Here is a 23,391-nt window from a genome sequence, read left to right on the forward strand (position 1 = left end):
TGGAACGATAGCATCTCAGGGAACTTTGATGGCACTAATTTGAATAGCTTTGAGAAATGTGTTCTGACTCCCCTGGGATGCTCGCTGTTCGCAAATAGGAGTAAGCTTAACGTTGCTTCTATTAGGCCTTCTGATAGACTGTCTCGTCCTTTCCAATCTTTGATTTCCTTCAAGAGGGCTCCGATAGGCAATAAGGATGCCATGCCGCCTTCTTACACTGTTACAGTTTCTTTTTTGCATACAGAGGAATGGTACTCAGTCAATGGGAGATTTTAGAGGTTGTGCCAACGTTGCAAATTTGACTGGTGAAGACAGACCTTTGTATGTAAGCGAACCTGTCTACTTTGTTTGCGGTAATGTAGCATTTCCATGGTTGCCCAGGGATTGGCAGGGAACCTATTATTTAGGGATCCTGTTACCTGGGGTATTTATAGCTAGTACAGTAGAGGTTTCAAAGGCTCGTCCACGGCGGGACCAGAATGGTGACACACCAGCACAGATCTTGGGAGATGTAGCAAAATCATTTGTGCCATTTTGGGGACAGATAGCGAATTCCGAAGATATCAGAAGACTAGCGAGAGTACTGGAGAGAACCATCAACTGGACCACGGATATACTCTGTAATATGTCATTAGAACAGAAAGCGATAAGACTAGTAACGCTTCAGAACCGGATGGCATTAGATGTCATTCTGGCTGAATGTGGTGGAGTGAGTAGATTAGTGGGGTCCGCTTGCTGTGTTTTTGGGCCAGATTCCTCCCCAACTATCTTCAAGGCAATACAGAATCTGCACGTCCTTGGTTCAGAAGTGCATGTTCCCGATGGAAACTGGGATCTTAGCGCTTGGTTCTGGGACTTCTTGCGATCTTGGGGTTGGAAGGTACTTTTGATCTTACTGATCATTTTGGGAATTATGTTGTTCCTTTGTTGTTGTATCCAGTGTCTACCTAGTATATGTATGATGTGACACAAAGTGTATGCCCCGGATAAAACCTCCAAGGAATACGTGTTAAAGGATATTTTAGCGAATTATCTGATGGCAATAGATATTTCTGAGTGCATGGAAGATGATGCATGGATTTATTTGCAAGGAGATCCAAAGTAGTTTAGCACTTGGCATAGGCCAAAAGGAGGGTTTGTCAAATGGGAAATTATAGCGTGCCTCCTATTGCAACAAATATGTGTATATTGCCTACGCCAAGCTGCTTATAAACCACTTGCGAAGAAATCCATGTTGCAAGGTCCTGACCTTAGAATCAATGTAAGTCGCCATTTTAGGTCAATCCGCCATTTTAGGTCAATCCGCCATTTTAGGTTCTCTCTGTAAAGTCACCCTGTGAGTTAAAATGGTGGACGATGTCATTTCGAAATACAACATGGCCGTCTTGACCTCTGTGTGTAATTAATATGTAACTTGCCTGCAGGCCACCTGTTGAGGTCGTGAACTGAGACCTTGTCCTTCGTTGACCTGTGTGTAAAGGATTACTCGCGCCAATGAAACTAATCCACGAGCATATGTTAAGAACAATGTATCCATATACTGAACTAAGAATACTTGTTTAACTACATTGTATTAATGTTTGAGAAGACCTGTATGGGAAATCCCAAAATACACAGTTGCCGTGTAGGGAAACTAGTTGCATGTGGATATGCGAACTCGGCATGAACCCTAGATCAGTAATGTATTAGAGGAATATTAACCCGAAGTAGGTTTGGACATCATGTTCGCAAATGGTATAAAAGGGTTACAAATTCTAATGTACAACGTCTCTCACTAAGCACACTGAACCACGCTGGAGTTCGTTGTGTTGTACTGAGGGCCGATAGCTATCTGTTACTTTTCTTGGAAAACTATTCAGTATAAAATAAAGATCTTTGTATGTTCCTTTGTAACCCATGTTCGGTGTATTTCCTTTTGGGGTATTCAGCCTCGATATTTTGATTTTGTTTTCACATAGGGGGAAAAAATGTTTTAAACATTTGTTTTTTAAGGGTAGCAAGGGAGACCACAGGGATAGCATGGGAGACCTCAGAGGTCTGGCGACCCCCAAATGACGTCCTTGGACAAGATCCATTGAAACGTTCCTGTGTAAAATGCACTATATAACAAGGTTTCAGTCAGTGTTCAAAGTGGGTGGGAGCGGTTGGGAGCGGTGCTCCTCTACTTTTTTAAAATAAGCTTCACTGTTCCTATACTTTTATTTTAAAAAGAAACCGTTCTAGAACGGTTTCATTTTAAAATAAAAGTGTAAGAAGAAGTTCAAACTTGCACTTCAGTGCACTGCATCAGGGATAGGTGGGAGGGGTGGCTTTAATCTTTAGCATGCCCCTTCAGAGATGTGAATGGTGGGTAATTATAAAGGGTAGGGTGCGTAAAGCTGCAGGCCGTGGGGGCAACAAATAAAGTTAATGGGGTCATTTTAAATGAATTTTGCATTTTCTTTGGCTGTGTTTCTTTCCGCCTTTACACAGTGGTGGGGGTAGAATTGAGGAAAGGCGGGGGACTCAGGTGTGGGGTTGTATTGGGTGTGGGAGGGGTGTGGGGATTGGGTTTGTGTGGGGCGGACCAGCTGGGGACATATTTCACTACTTTTTTTCGTAGACTTCGGCCACTGGTTTCAATCTGGATTAGGTCACTATTGTGTATTTCCCCACCCCATCCATCACGGGCCTCTTTTCCGCAGGATACTCGCTGTCATTGCTGTGCACAGGGCCGTTGCCTTAAAGACATTACTGGTTTTAAGTTCCCTCCCCTCTATCAGATTCCCCGCCCCCCTCAAGACTGGCTTGCTTCTCTCTTGCCTAGAGACAAGTGAACTTGGGAGCAGCAAGTTTCACACATGCCACATAATCAAATACTTGTAACAAGCACCACAATTGAATGATCTATTTGTAACAGAATCAAAGGGGCCATTATCTCTCATCTTAATGGGACGTAGCGAATTACTATCAGAAAGACGAAAGGCCGAGTCGGGGGCACCACGTGACTTCGAGGCTGCGTGCACGCTTGCGTCTCTAGTAGTGACCCACCGCGGCATCTGTCACGTGCCTCCACCACTGAATGTTGCCAAGCAGCGCGAACGCTTTTTGGCAGCTGAACTTTATCAGAGATATGGGTGCAGATGCAGCACCGCACTCCAGTCACTCCCCTCGGGCCGGTTCAATCATGCGCGTTCTGATAAGCACAGCAACCCAAGGGAACCCCTTTAAATGCTGTCTTTCATAGCTCTCAACCATTTATGTCGCAAAAGCGGGTGAAACCACCCGATTTTACTTTTGGCGGGTGAGAGGCCCATTGAAATGAATGGGCGTGCATGAGGTTTGGCGGGTGAGTCCGCTGTTTACAAGGCGGGTGACACCCGCCAAAAGCGTGTGAGTTGGGAGTTATGTGTCTTTTGTCCCATAAAGGACCCCAGTGCCATTAGTTCGTTGCCCATCAGCCTTCACTGGACTAATTCGCCTTTTATTTCGAAGTTATGGCCTGGGGGCCTGGCTCTGTGCCCACACTCACATTGCACCGCAAACAGCCAACCAGAGGTGGCGGGAGGGTGGGGGATTGGAATTCATAATGGAGTTCCTGTAGTGGAAGGCATAAATGGGAGCATTTACAAAAGGGCACTAGAGACAGGCCCCATGTGTCAAACGTTTTTCATCTCTAACACAAAATATACAAGCAGCTCAGTGTGACTGACTGAGCAAGCCATTCAGAAGCAAAGCAGTAGGACCTTCCTCTTCATCAGGGGTATAGGGGGTGCTTCGGGCCATGACTGGCGACATTGTACACACCTTTGAATCACCGACAGCAGAAGACACAACTTCTAATTGGTGCTTATACTCGGAGGGCGGCAGGCTGCGGGATCTGATGCTGCTCTGCCTAGCAGACCTTTGCATGCTGGGACTTCTTGTAATGAGAAAAATGAAACTTTGGCCCCAGCATGCAAAGCAATGTTAAAATCATACTGTGAAACGGCGACCCTGGTGTCATGGCGGCTGGTACGACATTGTTACATCGCCAAGCTGTTTTTTTTCGGAGTTGTTTGCTGAACATTATTGGCTGAAAAAACTCACTGAAAAATATAGGGGGTGGGGGGTTATGGGAATAAAATGGGTAGGGGGAATAGGTAGAGGGGTTGTGAATTTTTACGAAGTAGGCGCTGTACATACAATTCATATAATGTAGAAAACTTGAATTGCGATTGTCATGTTGTGGTTACAAAAGGTCACGGCCCGATGTATTTTGCATAGTATTTTAATGTTACTAGGGTGCCGACACGTGTTTCGACCACTTGGGGGACCTTATCAAGACGAGTGGATAGTGTGGGAGAACTGGAGTCTAGGGTAGTAGTGTGCTTGGCAACTTGATGGGCACTGAGTAGTGCTTCTGAAGTGTGGCCGGAGCCCCAGTAGCTTCTGTTTCTCAGGCCGGGCAGTTGGTAGGGGGGATAGGGACTAGATAATAGGGAACAGGGGTTTGGGGAACACCCCAAATACAAAAATAAAAAATGTCGGTGAGTTTTTTTGGCCAAAAATATGCAGCAAAAAACCATAGAACCACTGCAGTCAGTCGGCAACTCCGACAACACATTTTGACATCATCTTACTGAGCTACCTTAGTAGCTGTACTGATTCTTTAAAACCATTTTCCGGAGGATTATGGTTAACGGTAGATATTTCGGAGAGGGATGAAAATGATTTGCGGAGATATGGTCACCCACTTCAGATGGATTGACAATTCAATGCCGTGGCACTGTTTTAGATTTTTAATGATGGATGGATGTCCCAGTAGATGTGGCCAAAGCAACACTGAGGCGGGAGCCGAAGTGGGAGTGGAGGCCCAAAGCAGGAACTGGTAGGAGAAACTCTTCATCAATTCCTGAAAACAGATCAGTGCTTATCCTCAGAGGGCCTAAGCCTGCAGGGTGAAGCACAACTCTTGGCTGAAGCGAACATTCAAGCTCCCTCCTGACGGGCTAGAGCAACCGCGCCCAAACAGGTGTGCAGTCTTCTTTCTGCTGTTTCTTCTTCTCCCCTCGTCAAGGAGTCACTGCCATTCCTGCTTAGATTAGCCACACCGGGGCATCCTCCAACAGCGGGAGCCTGGCATGGCCCTATGCCCGGAGTTAAAGGATTCACGTTCTAACACAGCCATCCTCTGGATCGGACTGCGCTGGGTGGCGGGAGTAGGGCAGGGCGGGAGCAAGTGGAACGAAAGACTCTCTGTCCCAAGTAACAGGCACACACAAATGTACAAAAAAATCCTCACACCAATGCAAAGAGCAGGGTGTGGCAAGCGGATGCCCGGAAAAACACATACGAGGGATTCAGCCATCATGCACAAGACACAAAGGGACGACCCAGCTTTTTCTCCCTAACTAAGCAAACATCCGTATTCATGGAACGCATATATGCAGGATTTCCCTTAGAGCGGTGGTCTTCAAACTGTGGGGCTGGCCCTCTTGGGCCGGGGGCCAGAACGGTGTCCCACGGGGACACGAGGTTCTTCCAGAAGGGAGTACGGTGATAGAAAGTGTAAGCAGAAATTACATCTAAGGGGGGCCCAGCAGCAATATTTGTACTCAAGTGGGGGCGCTTGGCATAAACATGTTTGAATACCACTGCCTTGGAGTCTGTAATACTCAAAGCCGGTTCTATCCATGCTTCTTAATTTAGTAGAATACACTGAGGCCATCGAAGCACATACCACTGAAATTTCTAAAGAAAAGGTCAATGCTGACAACTTACTATGATGTAAAAATAAAAACGAACCATCATTAGGCAAAAAAGCCGACTATAAAGTGTCTAAGCAATCTGATTTCAGAGAATCACAATGAAGAGCAACATGGGAAGGGTGGGCCGTGCTCTATCACGGTGAAGAGCAACAAGGGACGGGCGGGCCGTGCTCTATTACGGTGAAGAGCAACAAGGGACGGGCGGGCCATGCTCTATCACGGTGAAGAGCAACAAGGAACGTGCGGGCCGTGCTCTATCACGTGAAGAGCAATACGGGACGGGCGGGCTGAACTATTACGGTGAAGAGCAACAAGGGACGGGCGGGCCGTGCTCTATTACGGTGAAGAGCAACAAGGGGCGGGCAGGCCGTGCTCTATCACGTGAAGAGCAACACGGGACGGGCGGGGCGTGCTCTATCACGTGAAGAGCAACACGGGACGGGCAGGCCGTGCTCTATCACGGTGAAGAGCAACACGGGACGGGCGGGCCGTGCTCTATCACGGTGAAGAGCAACACGGGACGGGTTAGCCGTGCTTGGCTGATGCTGATACACATGCTTCGATGGTAAAAAACCTTCATCCAAATACACTAGATAGGGGCAATGAACCTGTAATGGCTGATATGTGCGGCCAACCCCTTTCTCTTAAGTGCTCGGCCATCCTCAGTGCCATGATGTCTGATACGAAGCGAGCGGGAGAGTGGTCAATAATATGCACATCGTCTCGCCCTGAAGTACCACCTCTGGCGATGGTACTCAGGTGGTGCTCCCTTATCAAGGGGCCCAAAGGAGACAATCCCCTCTTGAGAAGAAGTCTTTCTGTTGAAGTCCCTAAGGAAGGATAGGCCGATTGATCAGAGGCATATTCCAATGGCAAGATGAGCTGTGTGGGCGGGTCCCACAGGGAACACCTTCCGGGGGAATTGCATTTTCCTAACCAGAAACCATCAACCGCACAACCCCGATTGACAGTGAAAACGACTGAAGACAGAGATCCAAACGAAGGTGGGGTGCAGAGGTGCTTGTTGTGAACAAGGGTAAAGACAGGGTGCTTCAACAAAAATTACTTCAATCCCAGAGTATAAAAAAAAGTTCAACTTGGAGGGGGGCAAGCATTTCCATTCCAAAGACACCCCAAGAGCATACATCCTGGTACATTATAGACGATTCACTATAAGCAATCAAAGAAGAATAAAAACATTAAGCTGCATCACACTGTGGGTCCGGCCATTTTTCTCTAGTGTGAGAGTCAACTTTCATTATAACTCTGACAGTGGTTGGTGTAACCCCTAGCACTGTTCCACATATTGAATCCTAAATAATGTACACATTATACCCCTAGTATGGGAGCTGTATCTGTTTGCTGTCCTCTCACATTAGGCCATGCTGTACATTAAAGGAAATTCCCCTCTGATAATGTATAACTCGCCATCAGGAGATCTGGATGACCTGCAGAGTGAAGAGTTAAAGGAATCCCATTTTTTAGGATTATGGAGTGGGCAGATGAAGACACTTACCTACCAATCCCAGGACTTCCCTTCAAGTTGTTAGGTGGCCACTGAGAAGGCGTCATTAGGGAAGAAGAGAGTGTACAGGGTGCAATTCCTGACCCATGACACATTAGTGACCGTTGCTGATGGCCTAGGTTCTCTTGCGTAGCTGGGTGAACAATGACTGTGGGCAGTCAATGCCTGTTAGGCAGGGTCGGACTGGGCCATACAATTGTCTCGGGGACCAATGAAGAAGTGGCCCACGGTTGCAAATGTCAATTCATTCCTTTTGTGACACTGTTTGAACAGTAACAAGGGCAGCGTTTTTGGTAAAGTGTGATGCAAATTGTGCATTTTAAAGACTATTCAACAACACTGGTCAAAACTACTAGTGAATTAACTCATTAAACTTTGACCAATAAAAGTGGCCCACACCAGCACTTTGGGTTTTTGGTTTGGCCTTGGGCCTGTTGCCCTATAGGCCAGACTGAGACTGCTGTTTGGTAATACCGCAACAAGTAGAATAAAGCGAGCTTTTGGTCCTCTCTTGGAACAAATCAAGCCTTCCTTTGTCATCAGTGGAAGGAAAGGTTTAGAGAGAGGGAGCAGATAGAAGGCTATGGTTCTGAAAGCAGCACAAACAGACTGATAGTTCTTTGGGCAAATATACAGGCACTGCTAAAGACGGTACAATGTCCTTTCATCGCCTGCAATTGCAGCGCCAGGCATTTCAAAGTGTATATTATAACTAAAACGTTCATCGCATTTTTTAGGGGGGGTGGGAAAGGGCAGATAAGGTGGTGGGGGGGTAGGGAAAAGGTAAAGATGGGTGGGGGAGGAGGAGGGTTGGGGACAGGGGAGTTGCTAGGTCTGGAAAAGACCCGGGGCTACGCTGATGTCAGAACTTTTGGGACTGGGGGCTAGCTAGTCTTTTGGCTGTAGCTCCTGAGATTCTGTCCGGGGCTACAACCAAAAGATCAGGGGCTATAGCCCTCTTAGCCCCCCCCTAACAACGCACTTGCTTGGGGATAACCCCCCCAAAAAACAAAAACAAAAAATGTCAATTAACGTTTTCGTTAGAATGTACACGTTCCAATGCCTAGCGTTGTAATTGCAGGCGATGAAAGAACATGGAACCCTGCTAGACCCAAGTGCAATAAATCATAGGACAGAAAACCTATCAAATGTTCTTCTCTGGAAGAAAGAAAGGTTTAGATTTCAGTACTCGGCCGCAGCTCCAGAATACCCTTCAATGACACCTCTGAGCTCTGCCAATTGGTGTTATCGAAGGTTCATTCCATGTCGTGCCAGGTGAATGCGGCTCCATACCAGGGGTGTTGCTAGGTTTGGAAAACATCCGGGGCTACGCTAATTTTGGGACAGTCAGCACTCGAGGGTAGCTAGCCTTTTTGGTTGTAGCCCCTGAGCTTCTATCTGGGGCTATAACCAAAAGACCCAGGGCTTATAGCAACGCCTCTGCATACAGTTGTGTTCCCATTGCACCTCTTTATATAGTGTTAAACCGGGCTCCCCTTTGGCCACTCTCCATGCTCAAGACGCTTTCTTCCTCGCTGATGGACTTCGGCTCCTCATATCCCTAAACTCCTCCCATCGCAAGCCTCCAATACAAGCCTGGGAGCAGCCGGTGCAGTGGGACCTTCCCAAGGGCATAGACGTCTTTGGGATCCTGTTTTACTGAAGGCAATGAGTGCAATGCCCCACTATGCTGCCTGCCACTCTTTTTTTTTTTTTTAAACCTCAGATTATCATTTTCATTTTTTATTTTCACCAATAAAGTTTGCAATACAATCAGAAATAAAAGTAGAAGAAAAAAATTGAAAAGAGAACAGAAAAGGGGAAGAGAAAGAAACCAAAGAATATCTAACTGTATCATTTGTTTGCTGCTCTTACGTGCTGAAAAACAGTCTTGACTTTCCCATTTTAAAGAAAAAAATGGAAAGTGCAATAGATCGCTCCCCACGTCACTGTTCGATTCACCAGCCTCCATTGGAAATTGGTTTATGAGCAACTGATGGCATGGCCCAGCCAGGGGCATGCAATATATTCGGATATGCAATATGGTTTCAGAAAAAGAGTGGGCGTGGCCGAGGAAAGCCTGTATCTTCACATATTAGGTAGCAGCACGTGCAAGTCTGTTGCATACGCCCCCTCTTTAGGCAACGGCTCGCTCCCCTTCCTCGCCTATGCTGAGGGCGAGTCTGGGCAATGTGTACTCACAGTGTGACTCTGCGAGGGTCCTCCGAATAAAGATGGCCACGTGTTTCACATTAAGCACAGGAAACCATATCCATGCTCAACATACCTGCTTTCTTAGTGGTGGAAAAGGGAGGTCATAGGACTGAATTTAAACATTTGGGGCTACTTTTCATTGCCAGTGCGCCTTGGGCTGTCCATGTGGAAAAGCAGGCCATGCTCGTACAATAATAAAATGGGTCTTTAGGTTTGCTTAATATTTTGGGGGCTTGATCTTCTGGCGGGAGCCTCAGGCCATGGAATCCTTTGGGTAATGAACGGCAGAAAATGATTGCTAAACAGAAGAGCAGAGAACCGGGTTTCAACTCCAGGCGCACTTCCCAAAAGGTTAAAGCACAGGAAAAGGAAGCTTTGCTAGTCCAAGTTCATCTTGAAAGAGAAACATCAGGAAATGCAGAATTGCTTTCTTATCGTTTGCGGGCAAATGACACCTTCTCCGCCTGGAGAGAGGAAATGCACTATTCCACCAATGGAAGCAAGGCACTAGTTCCAGTGCAAACCAACTGCCTTTTCCTGATTTTGATTCTAGCGATTTCAACAATAATTCTGGCACTTTCACCATGAATGTAGTCTCATAGTACTAGGGGGTCATGTGGTACTCAATTTCTCGAAATGGGGCAATTAACCCCTCCACCTCCTTTTCTGTTACAGAGCCAAGTGCAGAGAAGCCACCAATTGTGGCAGAGAGGCGCTGTACAACACCACTTACATTACATTATGGTAGAAATGGTTTAAACGGTGCTAAATCTGATTTAGTGATGCAAAACTGACATATTGGTCCTCTGCGTTGCTGATTGGTACAAGAGTGTCCTGGACTGAACCTACTCCCCTATCCCCAAAGATGGGCACCGACCTGGTCCGAATGAAGTAGGTATCCCAGTGATAGAACAGGAAAAAGTGTGCAATTCTCGCAATCTCCTCCCTAGCGCAAAGATACAGGCAGCCAGTCCTCCACTTTGTCACCATAGACCCAGCAGGCTAATTAGTACCTCGGTTAGTGGCATACTCAAATCTGATTGGTTAAACTCTGAGCTTTACCCAGTGCCTTAAGGGGCAAGGGAAAAAAGCCTGGGCTCATCAAGCAGGCATGGCCTAAAGGCTGAGTTCCCCTGCTGGCTCGTTAGGCCACGCCCCTTTGATGAACCCCGGCTTAATGGGCTACAGGAACCCCCAACAGGTGGCCCTTTGCAGAGATCAGCACCCTCTCCCCTCTCCCCCCCAGAAGAGGGTTCTGATCTCTGAATCTACAAACTAAAGGGATGCTTGGCGGGGGGAGGTGCCACATTTTTTCAGCCTTAATGGCGGTGCTGCCCCTCGGGTGGTCGCTGCATCTCTTAGCTAAAGAGATGCCTGGCGAGGGCTAGCAGCACCATTAATGCTGAAAAGCTGAGGCCGCAGAAAGTCGATGCATTTTTTCATAACGCCTGGAGCTCCCGCGAATGAGCAGAAGCTTCAGGCTTTAGAAAAAAAAAGGTCTTGGCTGCCTGTGGCCTCACGCTTTCATCAATAACGATGGCACCGGCCTGCAGGCATCTCTTGGTTAGAGGGATGCCATGCAGGTGCTGGCACCACCATTATGGAGAAAAGGCCTTTCATACACAAGCCAGAGATTCAGGCTTTAGAAAAATAATGCACTGTCCTCCAGCGACCGGGGCTGCCAGGGGACATTAGGGAGGCCTGGCAGGGCCCCATCTTATAACCACATTTCTGAGCCTACCCGGGCTCTGCTCCAGCTAGCCCCAGCCCTCTTAAAACCCTGGCTTTACCTCTTGGTAAATGTGGAAATGCCACCAACTTCACTGGGCTCTCTGCAACCTTCCCTCACTTTGCTGTGCTGGATCCGCTGCAGGTTGCCATCTCACAGCTACACTTTTCCAACTCGATGGTCTCCACTTCCCACCCGTCTTCTGGCTCCCCCAACGGCCCACCTCCACGCTCACTTACTCCGCGGAAGCCCTTAATGATACTGGAGATGTGCACTTCTGCCCCGCCTCCCTGCTCAGAGGCTCTGCCACCTGCTGCTAGCCACCTCTCCTAATTAGCACCTCAAGATGCATCACCCACTGCAGTCTGTACCAGTGTGCTAATCATTAAACCCCCTGTGGGGAACTTTACCTGTTAGTAAAGACACAGAGGAGTGTGCTAAAGCTCTCGCTGTGCTCGGGCCTCTGACGTCATCCCTGGGCCATTGCCAACTGGTAAAGCCCCGGCCTTGTGCCTTATCCCGTAAGTATGCATAGCTGCTCAAGTTATAAGAGAGTAAATAGTGGCCCGCTTGTGTGATTCTGAACAAACAAAAGGTCATATTGAATTTCAGAATGTATCTTATATTCCAAGTAATGGAGGTTAACTGGACTTGAGGCCAAACAGCTTGAAAGGCCTGAGTCGCTACTTTCCATTAGAACTCCTCTATGACTTTGGCAGCTAACCCATCTAGCTCTCCATACTCCTGTAAAAAAATGTTGCAGGCCCACATTAGTCAAACATTTGTTGACTTGAGCAAGCCGGGGAGCCTTTGTGATTGCGCCCAGCACCATCACTTCAGATAGGGCTGACAAGACAGAGTTTGTCTTTTCTTCATAAAGCTGTTAAGTGTTTGTGACCTTTTTGACTTATGCGCTGTCATGTTGCTTGGTTTTATCTTGTTATGTATTGAATTATACCAATAAAAATTGTTTGAATTCGAAATAAACAAACAAATAAATAAATAAATACATAAAGGATTGGTCTAAGTGCTCCGCCCCAAAAGGACGCCTTGGGTGTACAGCATCAATAATCAACCTGGTTTCAGGTACTGCACTTGGGGCCTCTAAAGGAGCACCCCGCCCCCCGCCATCACTTATAGACTATGACAAAAGAGTTCTCATCATTGATCAAGGGCCATGACAGACCCATTCTCCACATTTTAGACCCATTGGCGTCCCCAGCCACAGTTTTTGCTCACTGCTCATCAATCATCCTGCTAAACACAGGGCTAGCAAACCAGGACTCCCCTGGCCTCAAGAGTGAGGGATGTTTCTGCTTTGGACTCATGGCCGAGCCCATGGACCATGAGATGCAGACAACCGGACACCATGGCAGCCGTAGGAAGGAATGATGTGAAGGGGAAACGGACACGTGTCTAAAGCCTTAGACTTTGTTGTGTTCATCTGGAGCTTTCTATATGATATGATATGATAGGTTATTCATAACGCGCTTAATACCCAGAGGTTCCTAAGCGCGGACCCGGGGATTGAACCTGTGTTGCTCTGCGTCGTCTTGCTTCCAAGGCGAGCATGTTGCCCCTGAGCTATCCTCCCTAGACAAATCTAAGAAATATCTTATCTCTCATACCCCCAACAAGCAGCGTACCACTGCATACTTGGAAAACCCCTCCCGCAACAAGCAACGTATCACTGCATACTTGGAAAACCCCTCCCGCAACAAGCAGCGTATCACTGCATACTCGGAAAAGAGTAAGCGAGGCATGCGCCACCTGACCACTATGGGCAAATCAGTGGATATGCCAGACAACACCGTGACTAGCCAATTCATATATAGATTGAACAACAGCTGTGTCTTTATACACCCTGGGCCACTCCTCAGACAATCTGGATCCATCCAGCCCGTCCTTATGGCTTTGAGGATTGAGTGCCAGTTTGGCAAATGTTGATGGCCATGAGACGATGGGCAGGGGCTCTGAACCTGTGCTAGACAGCCCATAGATAGAGACAGGTCAAAAGCTTGCCTTCGATGAATAAATGATCTCAAATGGGTTGCCCTTCTGTAATGTGACAGCCTTTACCGTAATCGAGGAAAGGAGGAAGCACTGCTCCACCGCACCTACCCCCTGCCTAGGAGCAAAGGCTTGGGCACCCCGCCTCCAACAGCGGAGGGTGATCCAGCTAGACCTTCCCCTGCATATTGGCGCTGACATCAAGCAAAGAAATAGGGTGATTCAGAGCCAGAATTGTTCTGTCCCCCTTTTGGAAACTGGTACTAGGATATACTGGTATGGGGAATACTTACGCATTGTCTGGGAAAAGCTGTAGTGCTTTAAAATGAGAGTGATGGATCTGGGGACGAAATGAAATAGTGGCATTGGCTTAATGTGAAGAACAATGTTCACCAGCACTTCTATCAACTGAGCTAAAAAGCTACCCCAGGTTTCCAAGACCGTAGACCATACACGTACAAGACAAAACATGTATTTTACAGCAGATGACGTTTGCCAGGTTTTTCTAGTTTTCCCACCTACCGAGTATCCATTTGTCCATCCGTTCTGTCCATAGGCCCATCTATTCTTCTCACCTGCCAACGCAATCATCTAGCAATTGGCCAATGCAATTCACCCATTGACTCATCCAGCCGGCCTATTGGCTGATCTCAACCGTCCCTGTGCCCATCCAAATTGAAGAGGACCCACACCACTCACTTCAGCTATACAGTGTGCCCATTGACCCGATGAGTTTACCCTTGGGCTCGTTACGTTCTCACTGGGTTTACCCAGCAGTATTGCTACAGTAGTTCTTCTCATTGCTCTATGGCTGTAGTCAGAGGTGGACTGGCCTATAGGAAACTCTGGAGATTTCCAGGCAGGCCTCTGCACTCTGGAAAGGGGTGGGTTGGCCTATAAAAGAACTCTGGAGATTTCCAGGCAGGCCTCTGCACCCTGGACAGGGGTGGACTGGCCTATAAAAGAGCTCTGGAAATTTCCAGGCAGGCTTCTGCACCCTGGACAGGAGTGCACTGGCCTATAGGGAACTCTGGAGATGTCCAGGCAGGCCTCTGCACCCGAGACAGGGGTGGACTGGCCTATAGGGAACGCTGGAGATTTCCAGGCAGGCCTCTGCACCCAGGACAGGGGTGGACTGGCCTTTAGGAAACTCTGGAGATTTCCAGGTGGGCTGGCCTATAGGGAACTCTGGAGATTTCCAGGAAGGTCTCTGCACTCTGGACAGGGGTGGGCTGGCCTATAGGAAACTCTGGAGATTTCCAGGCAGACCTCTGCACCCTGGACAGGGGTGGGCTGACCTATAGGGAACTCTGGAGATTTCCAGGCAGTCCTCTGCACCCGAGACAGGGGTGGGCTGGCCTATAAAAGAACTCTGGAGATTTCCAGGCAGGCCTCTGCACCCTGGAAAGGGGTGGGCTGGCCTATAGGGAACTCTGGAGATTTCCAGGCAGGCCTCTGCACCCTGGAAAGGGGTGGCCTGGCCTATAGGGAACTCTGGAGATTTCCAGGCATGCATCTGCACCCTGGACAGGGGTGGGCTGGCCTATAAAAGAACTCTGGAGATTTCCAGGCAGGCCTCTGCACCCTGGACAGGGGTGGGCTGGCATATAAAAGAACTCTGGAGATTTCCAGGCAGGCCTCTGCACCCTGGACAGGGGTGGGCTGGCCTATAAAGGAACTCTGGAGATTTCCAGGCAGGCCTCTGCACCCTGGACAGGGGTGGAATGGCCTATAATAGAACTCTGGAGATTTCCAGGCAGTCCTCTGCACCCTGGACAGGGGTGGACTGGCCTATAATAGAACTCTGGAGATTTCCAGGCAGGCATCTGCACCCTAGACAGGGGTGGACTGGCCTCTAGGGAACTCTGGAGATTTCCAGGCAGGCCTCTGCGCCCTGGACAGGGGTGGGCTGGCCCATAAAAGAGATCTGGAGATTTCCAGGCAGGTCTCTGCACTCTGGACAGGGGTGGGCTGGCCTATAGGAAACTCTGGAGATTTCCAGGCAGACCTCTGCACCCTGGACAGGGGTGGGCTGACCTATAGGGAACTCTGGAGATTTCCAGGCAGGCCTCTGCACCCGAGACAGGGGTGGGCTGGCCTATAAAAGAACTCTGGAGATTTCCAGGCAGGCCTCTGCACCCTGGAAAGGGGTGGGCTGGCCTATAGGGAACTCTGGAGATTTCCAGGCAGGCCTCTGCACCCTGGAAAGGGGTGGCCTGGCCTATAGGGAACTCTGGAGATTTCCAGGCAGGCATCTGCACCCTGGACAGGGGTGGGCTGGCCTATAAAAGAACTCTGGAGATTTCCAGGCAGGCCTCTGCACCCTGGACAGGGGTGGGCTGGCATATAAAAGAACTCTGGAGATTTCCAGGCAGGCCTCTGCACCCTGGACAGGGGTGGGCTGGCCTATAAAGGAACTCTGGAGATTTCCAGGCAGGCCTCTGCACCCTGGACAGGGGTGGACTGGCCTATAATAGAACTCTGGAGATTTCCAGGCAGTCCTCTGCACCCTGGACAGGGGTGGATTGGCCTATAATAGAACTCTGGAGATTTCCAGGCAGGCATCTGCACCCTAGACAGGGGTGGACTGGCCTCTAGGGAACTCTGGAGATTTCCAGGCAGGCCTCTGCGCCCTGGACAGGGGTGGGCTGGCCCATAAAAGAGATCTGGAGATTTCCAGGCAGGCCTCTGCACCCTGGGCCTCTTTTGTGTGGTATTTCCAAATGTTCTCATCATATGGGGTCATTTAGAAAATTATTTCCAGGGCCTCTTTTGGTCCCCAGTAATTATTTCCAGGGCCTCTTTTGGCCCCCAGTAATTATTTCCAGGGCCTCTTTAAGTTCCCAGTCCACCCTGGGCTGTAGTACTCCCATCAGCAGTCCCAGCCCCTAGATATCGTGCCGGCGTGAAAGGAAAGGCAATGGCGAGATGGGGGAGAAAGGCACGCAGATATCTTGTCGCCACTCCGAATCCGTCCTCCATCTCATCAATGCTCGAACTTGGGCTGAAGTGTTACATTGAGGCGTAAGACTGATTCACTTAACATACTTACCGTTTTAAAATGAGGGGGTGCGTCTGTCTGGAGCCTATTCCATAAGGTAACTGCTCACAGTGCGAAACACGCTGCCCTAGAGAGCGAGCAGCGCCCCGGGCCGTGTTATTTTTTCTTTGTTCATTAAATGAAAACATTATATTGCGAACCGCGTATTTGCCCATACACACTCGCCAACCCCCATTCCTTAAGCCCTGGTCTCCCCTTCTTCAAGGAACTCTACCGGGCTGTAATTCTGCCGCTTTCACATGCAAATCAAGGCACGGGAAAGCCTGCCCCGCTGGAGCCTGGGAATCTCTCGCAGATGGCGGCGTGCCCTAAAACTCTCCCGAGACACGGAACTCTGAGCACATCCAATGCTTATCAGTACGCGCTGGGGCCAGGGGCGGACCGGTCCTATTGCAGCGGGGAGTCTGGGGACTTGAAGTAATAATGAAAGGTACTCACTCACCTCTGCCGTTCCGCTGCTCCTCCGGCCCGGGGACAGGAGCTGAGAGGTTCTGCGCCCCAGGCCTGCGCGCACAGCCCTGCGAGCACAGCACTGCACTACGCCCTCCCAGCAGAGCGCGCACGCCAGAGGCTGCCTGCCTCACCCAGCTACAGGCGGGCGGAACAACCGCAGCTGCAAAATGGTCAAAGCCACCAGTTTCACCGTCCAAATTTCCTTGTATATGTAACTTTTTTTGTCGAGGCTATTTAAAGATCATGGTTCACCCAAGAAAAACGGCACAGCTGAGCTAATGAAAGCTTTTCTGGATAGTTACGCCCAGGGTGTGCCTGTCCTTGCGACAGTGGGCATGTTTTCCAAGTTGCCTGGATAGGAAATCATAGTAACAGAAAACACGGTGTCAAAAAAGAACCTTTGCGCCTGCCAGTCTCGTGCATAACTATTCACAAAACCCTATGAGGACTGCACACCAGGGGACCCCCAACGTTAGCAATGGCGACGTGTGGGGTCCCCTGCACGCGCAGTTTACAGGTCTGCCGGGTGGAGGGCACTCTTTCCAGGTTCCACGCGGCTTTGCAGGTAGCGTTCCTAACGGATTGCTATGGAAGCCACCTGGTCTTGACCAAGTGCCAAACTGAGGCGGATTCCATAGGAATCCATTCATTTTATGCCGGGATGAAGATTTCATACACATGGTGCACTGGCTAGAAAGAGGACTGCGCCCCAGAGACCGTATCTCCGCTCCGTGCTCCTTTACCGACTCATCAGTGCTTGAAAAATGAGGCGGCAATTTAAATGAAGGCGTGAAAGCATTACGCCTCACCGGGCTGTCTCATTTCAAATCTGGCTGTACATGATCTCCAGCTTTTCCCTGGCTTCATCAGAAGTGTGTTGTCCCCCTGTGGGTCTCCTGGGTGTTTTGGGTGCAGTCTTGTGAAGTGAAGTTCTACAATGTATGTTACTTCCGAGCCCCTCTGCCCCACTCCGGTCTAATGCTGTGACTACGTTTCCCCCCACTCCGGTCTAATGCTGTGACTACGTTTCCTAGCACTTCTCTTCCTTTTGCGTTATTTATACCCTTTGTGAACATGGATGCTTCTACCAATCCCCGTCCCTCCAGAGTGAATGTTTAGGTTATTGAGACGTCCTCACGCGATTCACAGATCGACGCATTCTTTCTGCATGATGTTTACGCACCTCTGGACTGTCTCAGTTCTGCGTCTATTCCTCTGGAGATGAGGCGTCGAGGCCTGTGCAGCAAAGTGCATGCATGTCCCCTAATTTACATATGCCGTGACATAACCGGGAGTCAGGGGCGTTGCTAGGTTTGGAAAAGTCCCAGGGCTACGCTAATGTTGGGACTGTCAGGACACGGGGCTAGCTAGCCTTCTGGTTGTAGGGCCTGAGATTCTATCCGGGGCTACAACCAAAAGACTCGGGGCTTTAGCTCCTCTAACCCCCTCCTAGCAACACCTCTGCCGGGAGTGATGTCACCAGAAGAGCAATTCCCAAACGTGATGTGACAGGAAGCGACATCAGTATTTGATTCTGGATGCAGTCATGGGAAGGAAGATTACATAATGTGAAATCACACCAGGGAAGGTCAGCACAATTAGCCAACGTTGCATCTGAAATAACAGTGTGGAGCATACTCGCCAACATTCTGTGAGCAAAGAGATGCAGCATCTTTCAAGCTTGAAAAATAATCATTCCCATAACAATGACATCACAGGAAAATACAAAACATACAAACAGCACAACATGGAAAGATGTCGAAATGTTAAAAATGTATAATTCTGAATGCTAACACCAAATTGTCGGCAGATGCTGTGTGATGGTGTTACACTCTGCCACTTGCTTTCACTGCTGGTTCACCTAAGGGTTGTCCCGGCAAGAGTGCAGGACAGAGTCGCGCAGCTGTCGGGTCAGTGGATTGGCCTGAGTGCAATCAAAGTAATCACCTACCAGCCCTCTGTATAGGCAGACTAATTAATGTGTTGCATTCTCTGTCCTATAAATTACTTGCCACTGTAAAAAGCAGTAGGATCTGTCACTGAAATCTGTAGACGGTAGGGCTGCTTCAAAAGCAGTAGCCTACTGCCTCAATCTGTAGGGTTGGCAAGTATGTGTGGAGTCCTGGCTGGCTCGGCCTTTGCTGTGTCCAAGGTATGATAGCGTACATGCAGGGGTGGCGTCAGGACCTTTCACCTTTTTCAGCTAAAATGTGCTCGAATTCAGGGAGGCCGCCGTGCAGACGCTCCCATGTTGACAGGCAACGTATTTCTTTTATTCATGACATTAAATGTGTGCTTTGCCGCACGCTACAGTTTGCTGGCTGCTTTCCCCTTGATCCAGTCTGTTAAATGTGTGCTTTGGAGCCCACACACGTTACAGACTGCCTTTGCTGGTGCCCAGCGTCCAGCAGTGGTGGCGTCATCTTGCTGCCTTTTATTCCACTTTCGTCTGCATTAGCATCTTGCTGACAAAGACCAATTACTCGCTTGTTAGCTGACATTAATGTTTCAGCTCCCCTCTCGCTGCTTGCCTCATGACGACCTGAAGCCATTAACATCCTCCCTGCATTCCTTTGTATCCGTTGTTGTTTAAGCCCCCAGGGGTGCCTCGGACGGTTTTCCTGAACTGCAGGCAAGGAGGCCCCAAACATCATGTAGAAATGGCCCACATTAGCCCTGACAAACGATCAACTGGCCCTGTGTATATGACTGTGTAGGGCGATCCAACTTATTTTTCAAGCATTTGGAGAGAGCGCCTGTCTATGGTCTGCACTGCAAAATAGCCCCTTGCATAGTACCTTTGATCTGCCAATGCCCATCTCTGGTGGACTGGGCTTCCTTCCACCATCAATATATAGTAGGCCAGGGGGCGCTTCTCCATGTATATAAACCCCATTCTTCCCCCCTCACTATATACTGAACCTTTACCCCATCTACCCATGGCCTTGATTAGGGAGCACATAAGAGGATGCGGGTGGCACAGAGGGACCAATGTGTTTTTATTCCTAAATATACACATAATTAAAACAAAGGTACCACTAGTGTAATAAACAATTTATTTAAATTTTCAGCCTGAAACGACCATGGTTTTCAAGTGGCTTTGTAAGAGTGAGCCAAAAGTCAACGCACGTTGTTGTGCCCAATATATGAATGTTCACAATTGTTACTGTATGTAGCGACAATATTGCAAATTAGAACATGACTGAGTTTTTAATATTTTTTTAAACAGGCTATACTTTGACGTGAATCACTCATAGGGACCACCAGTCTCACATTAAGAATAACATAATCACACAGGATCACACACCACGAGTTGGTGGCAGATCTCTTTCTTTGGCTGTGGCCTCCCTCTGGAACAGCCTCCCCTGCCTCCCTGAAATTTGAGGAGAACCATCTCCGGTTCCAGAAGCACCTCAAAACCTTCCTCTTTGCTTCTGCTTTCTCTCTTCCTCTCCCCTGCTGAACTCCTGGTTGAAACTGTACTGGTCACCTGGTCACCCTCTGATCTCTGGCCCAGGTCCCCTACCCTGCCAGTTACACACTTGCACTGCCTCACTGGCATCACCCGCACTTGTTGACTGTTTTTCTGTATCCCTACAGTCCCCCACCTGCACTTGACACCTGTTGTCTGCACTTACCCTTTGCACTTGCCACAAGCTGGCCCTACTTCTCTTATTGTTTTATTTATTCTATTACACCCTGTACTGCACTTTCCCCACCACCCTCCACTCTGCACTTTTCCTCTTCCCTCTTCCCCTGCCCTTGCGCAATCTGAATGACACACGGCCTTGTAGGATCACTATCTCTGTCTTCCCTCTGTTCCCCCTCCCTTGCCGAGTCGCGCCTTGAAACACTTATGTATAGGCACGTTATAAATGCCATATCATATCACCTCGATAATGGTGTGAATTCAGTGGGAATAGTGAAATAGATCAGCAAAAGCTGATCCAAGTATACAGGAATGTGAAAGATTGGATGTCCACAAATTGGTTATGTCTAAACTCTTCTAAAACTGGGTTGCTGATCTCTGGGTGCATGCAAGAGGTTTGCTAAATCATGACTACAAGAGTTTTGACATAGAGGGAAGTAGTATCATTGTCCTGGACAAGGTAAACCACTTGGGATGTTCATGGAAGCATCGTAAATGCTGAAGCCCATGTAAACTAAGTAGTCAAAAACTCAAATTACTACCTGAGGGTCTTGAGGCAGATTAGCTCCCTGGTTACCCAGAAAAACTGCCAGCAGCTTGTTTGAGTGGTTATGCTACCAAGACTTGACTACCGCAACTCCTTGCTGGTGGGATAAGTGCCTCGGTTACCTGCAGAGGTTTCAAAACGATGCAAAACGTGTGGTATGTAACATTCCAAGGAGAGAGCCAATATTGAGGGCCCGGAAAGAGCTACATTGGCTCCCTGTTACAGCAAGAATACAATTTAAGATTCTTACTATGGGCCACAAGTGTCTGTTTGGAAATGCTCCCTCTTATTTGGAGGAGAGATTGGCAATCTATAAACCTAGCTGCATTTTACGGTTGTGCGATGCACTATGTCTCACAATACCACGGTTTAGGAGAGTTAGAGGAAATGGTCGTTCCTTCCCTGTGCTGATTGCACAGGCTTGGAACAAGCTCGCGAGTACCCTGTGCAAAGAAAATGACCACCTTACTTTTAGGAAAAGATAAAAACTCTGTTTTCCTAGACCCATCTAGTTCTTGTTGGACTGTTTCGGTTGATGTTTGTCTCCTGTGTGTTTCTTTTAGCACCTTGATGCCTACGGGCTTTGGCACTCAATAAATGTACATAACATAACATAAGTGGTGAAGCCCCCCAAGGTTCCTGCCTTTTACCTACACTTTACAATACATACACTCAGTGCTTAAAGTGGGCCGGGCCCCGGCAGTCTCCAGAAAGTGGGGCTGAGCCGGGGCCCAGCCGGGGCCCCCGTCCCACACAACATTGGCGGGATGCATTATCCCGCCGCGGCCGCAGCCGCGACGGGAGATGCGCCCGTCATTATGTCGGCCAAGCTGACAGAAGTGCCAGCCAGCCACAGCGATGCTGAGGCTGGCGGCACTTCTGTCAGTTAGTGTAACTCCCTTTGATGACCCCTCATCAGGGTCATCAGAGGAAGTTACTGTCCCTTTGTTTTCCCTCCCCAGGTCACTGACCCCCGCGGGCTCCGTGATCTAATATGCAGATTAGATCACGGAGCCCGCGGGTTCGCAGAGGGTGAAAGACGCCTCGGGCTCAGTGATCTATGTGCTCTGAGCAGATGGATCACAGAGCCCGAGGTGCCTTTCTCCGTCGGCAAAGCTTTATAAAAGATGTCTTGAACTGTGTACGTTTCAAGCCATCTTTTATAAAGGTAGAAATATTTCTATGTTTATAAAAGACGGCTTGAAACGTGCACAATTCAAGGCATCTTTTATAAAGCTTTGTCGATGGACAAAGCCACCTTGCGGTTTGTTTTGTCCGTCATCAACGCTTTATAAAAGATGCCTTGAATTGTTTACGTGTCGCCATCTTTTAGAAACATAGAAACATGTTACAAATATCTATGTTTATAAAAGGTGGCTTGAAAAGTACACAAACCATAGTAAGGTAAGCACACAAGTGTGCGTAAAATACTATGGTTTGTGCACTTTTCAAGCCACCTTTTATAAACATAGAAATATGTAACATTGCTATGTTTATAAACTATGGTTTGAAAAGTACACACACCATAGTAGTACGCATACAAACATATAAATGCTCACATACATTTATATATTTGTTTGCGCACCTCACTATGATTTGTGCACTTTTAGGCCACGCCCACAGTGAATGCCACGCCCCCAAACGAGGGCCCCCCCTCAATTTCTTACCCCACTTAAAGCACTGGAAATTACTATTTGCAGCACTCAATACCATGGCTGTCATCTGCACAAATTTCGCAGATGACACCCAGATACTGATTCCTATCACTGGGGCCACAAACAAGATACTGCCACTATCAATAAGATTTAATATCTTCCAAAACTGGATGGCCACCCATAGCCTGTGCCTGAATGATGAGAAAACAGAGATCCTCACTGTAGGTTCCCCTGCCCGCCTAAAATCTCTAGATGATAGCTATACCACTATAAATATTGATGGAACATCCATCCCAGTCTTGAAACAAGTAAAAACATTAGCCGTCCACTTAGATGCTAATTTCTCCATGACCAAGCACATCAACGCCTTGACATCTTCCAGCGCCTATACCACTAAACCTATCTCACTCAACCAACAATTCCTCACACCCCAGAACTGCCTTACACTAGCATGAGCCCTCATCCTCTCAAAACTAGACTACTGCAACATCCTTTTACTGGGTACCACGACAACTAATCTTGCCAAACTGCAACTACGCCAGAATAAAGCCCTATGTGCTGTCTTTGGCTTAAAACAGAATGATCACATCTCCTGTATTAGAAGAGAAGTGCATTGGCACCCTGTCAAAGAGAGAATCCTCTTCAAGACCCTGTTCACTGTGCACAAATGCATCCTTAATGACGCCCCTTCCTATTTGAACAACAGCATTACCCAAAAGGTTCCAACCCGATCCCTAAAATCATGTACCAGCACACACCTGATCGTTCCATGCTACAAGAACAAAAAGGTGGGAGGTTCTAGCTTCCCAGTAGCTGCTC

General features: G+C 48.4%; 1 protein-coding gene across 5 annotated transcripts in view; it reads right to left on the reverse strand.

Annotated features, from left to right (window-relative positions):
- Positions 1–23,391, reverse strand: part of CMKLR2 (chemerin chemokine-like receptor 2) — a 211,181-nt gene that overhangs the window by 86,345 nt on the left and 101,445 nt on the right. Inside the window, exon 1 of one of the 5 annotated variants that reach the window (XM_069615571.1) lies at positions 16,711–16,888. The exons of the other annotated variants lie outside the window; for them this stretch is intronic. The gene's annotated coding sequence lies outside the window, so the exon portion shown is untranslated. Of the gene's footprint in view, positions 1–16,710; positions 16,889–23,391 lie in introns of those variants that run through there. 5 annotated transcript variants of the gene reach the window in all.

Source organism: Ambystoma mexicanum, chromosome 9, assembly GCF_040938575.1.
Source record: "Ambystoma mexicanum isolate Mex_15411 chromosome 9, UKY_AmexF1_1, whole genome shotgun sequence".
NCBI classification, from domain to species: Eukaryota; Metazoa; Chordata; class Amphibia; order Caudata; family Ambystomatidae; genus Ambystoma; species Ambystoma mexicanum.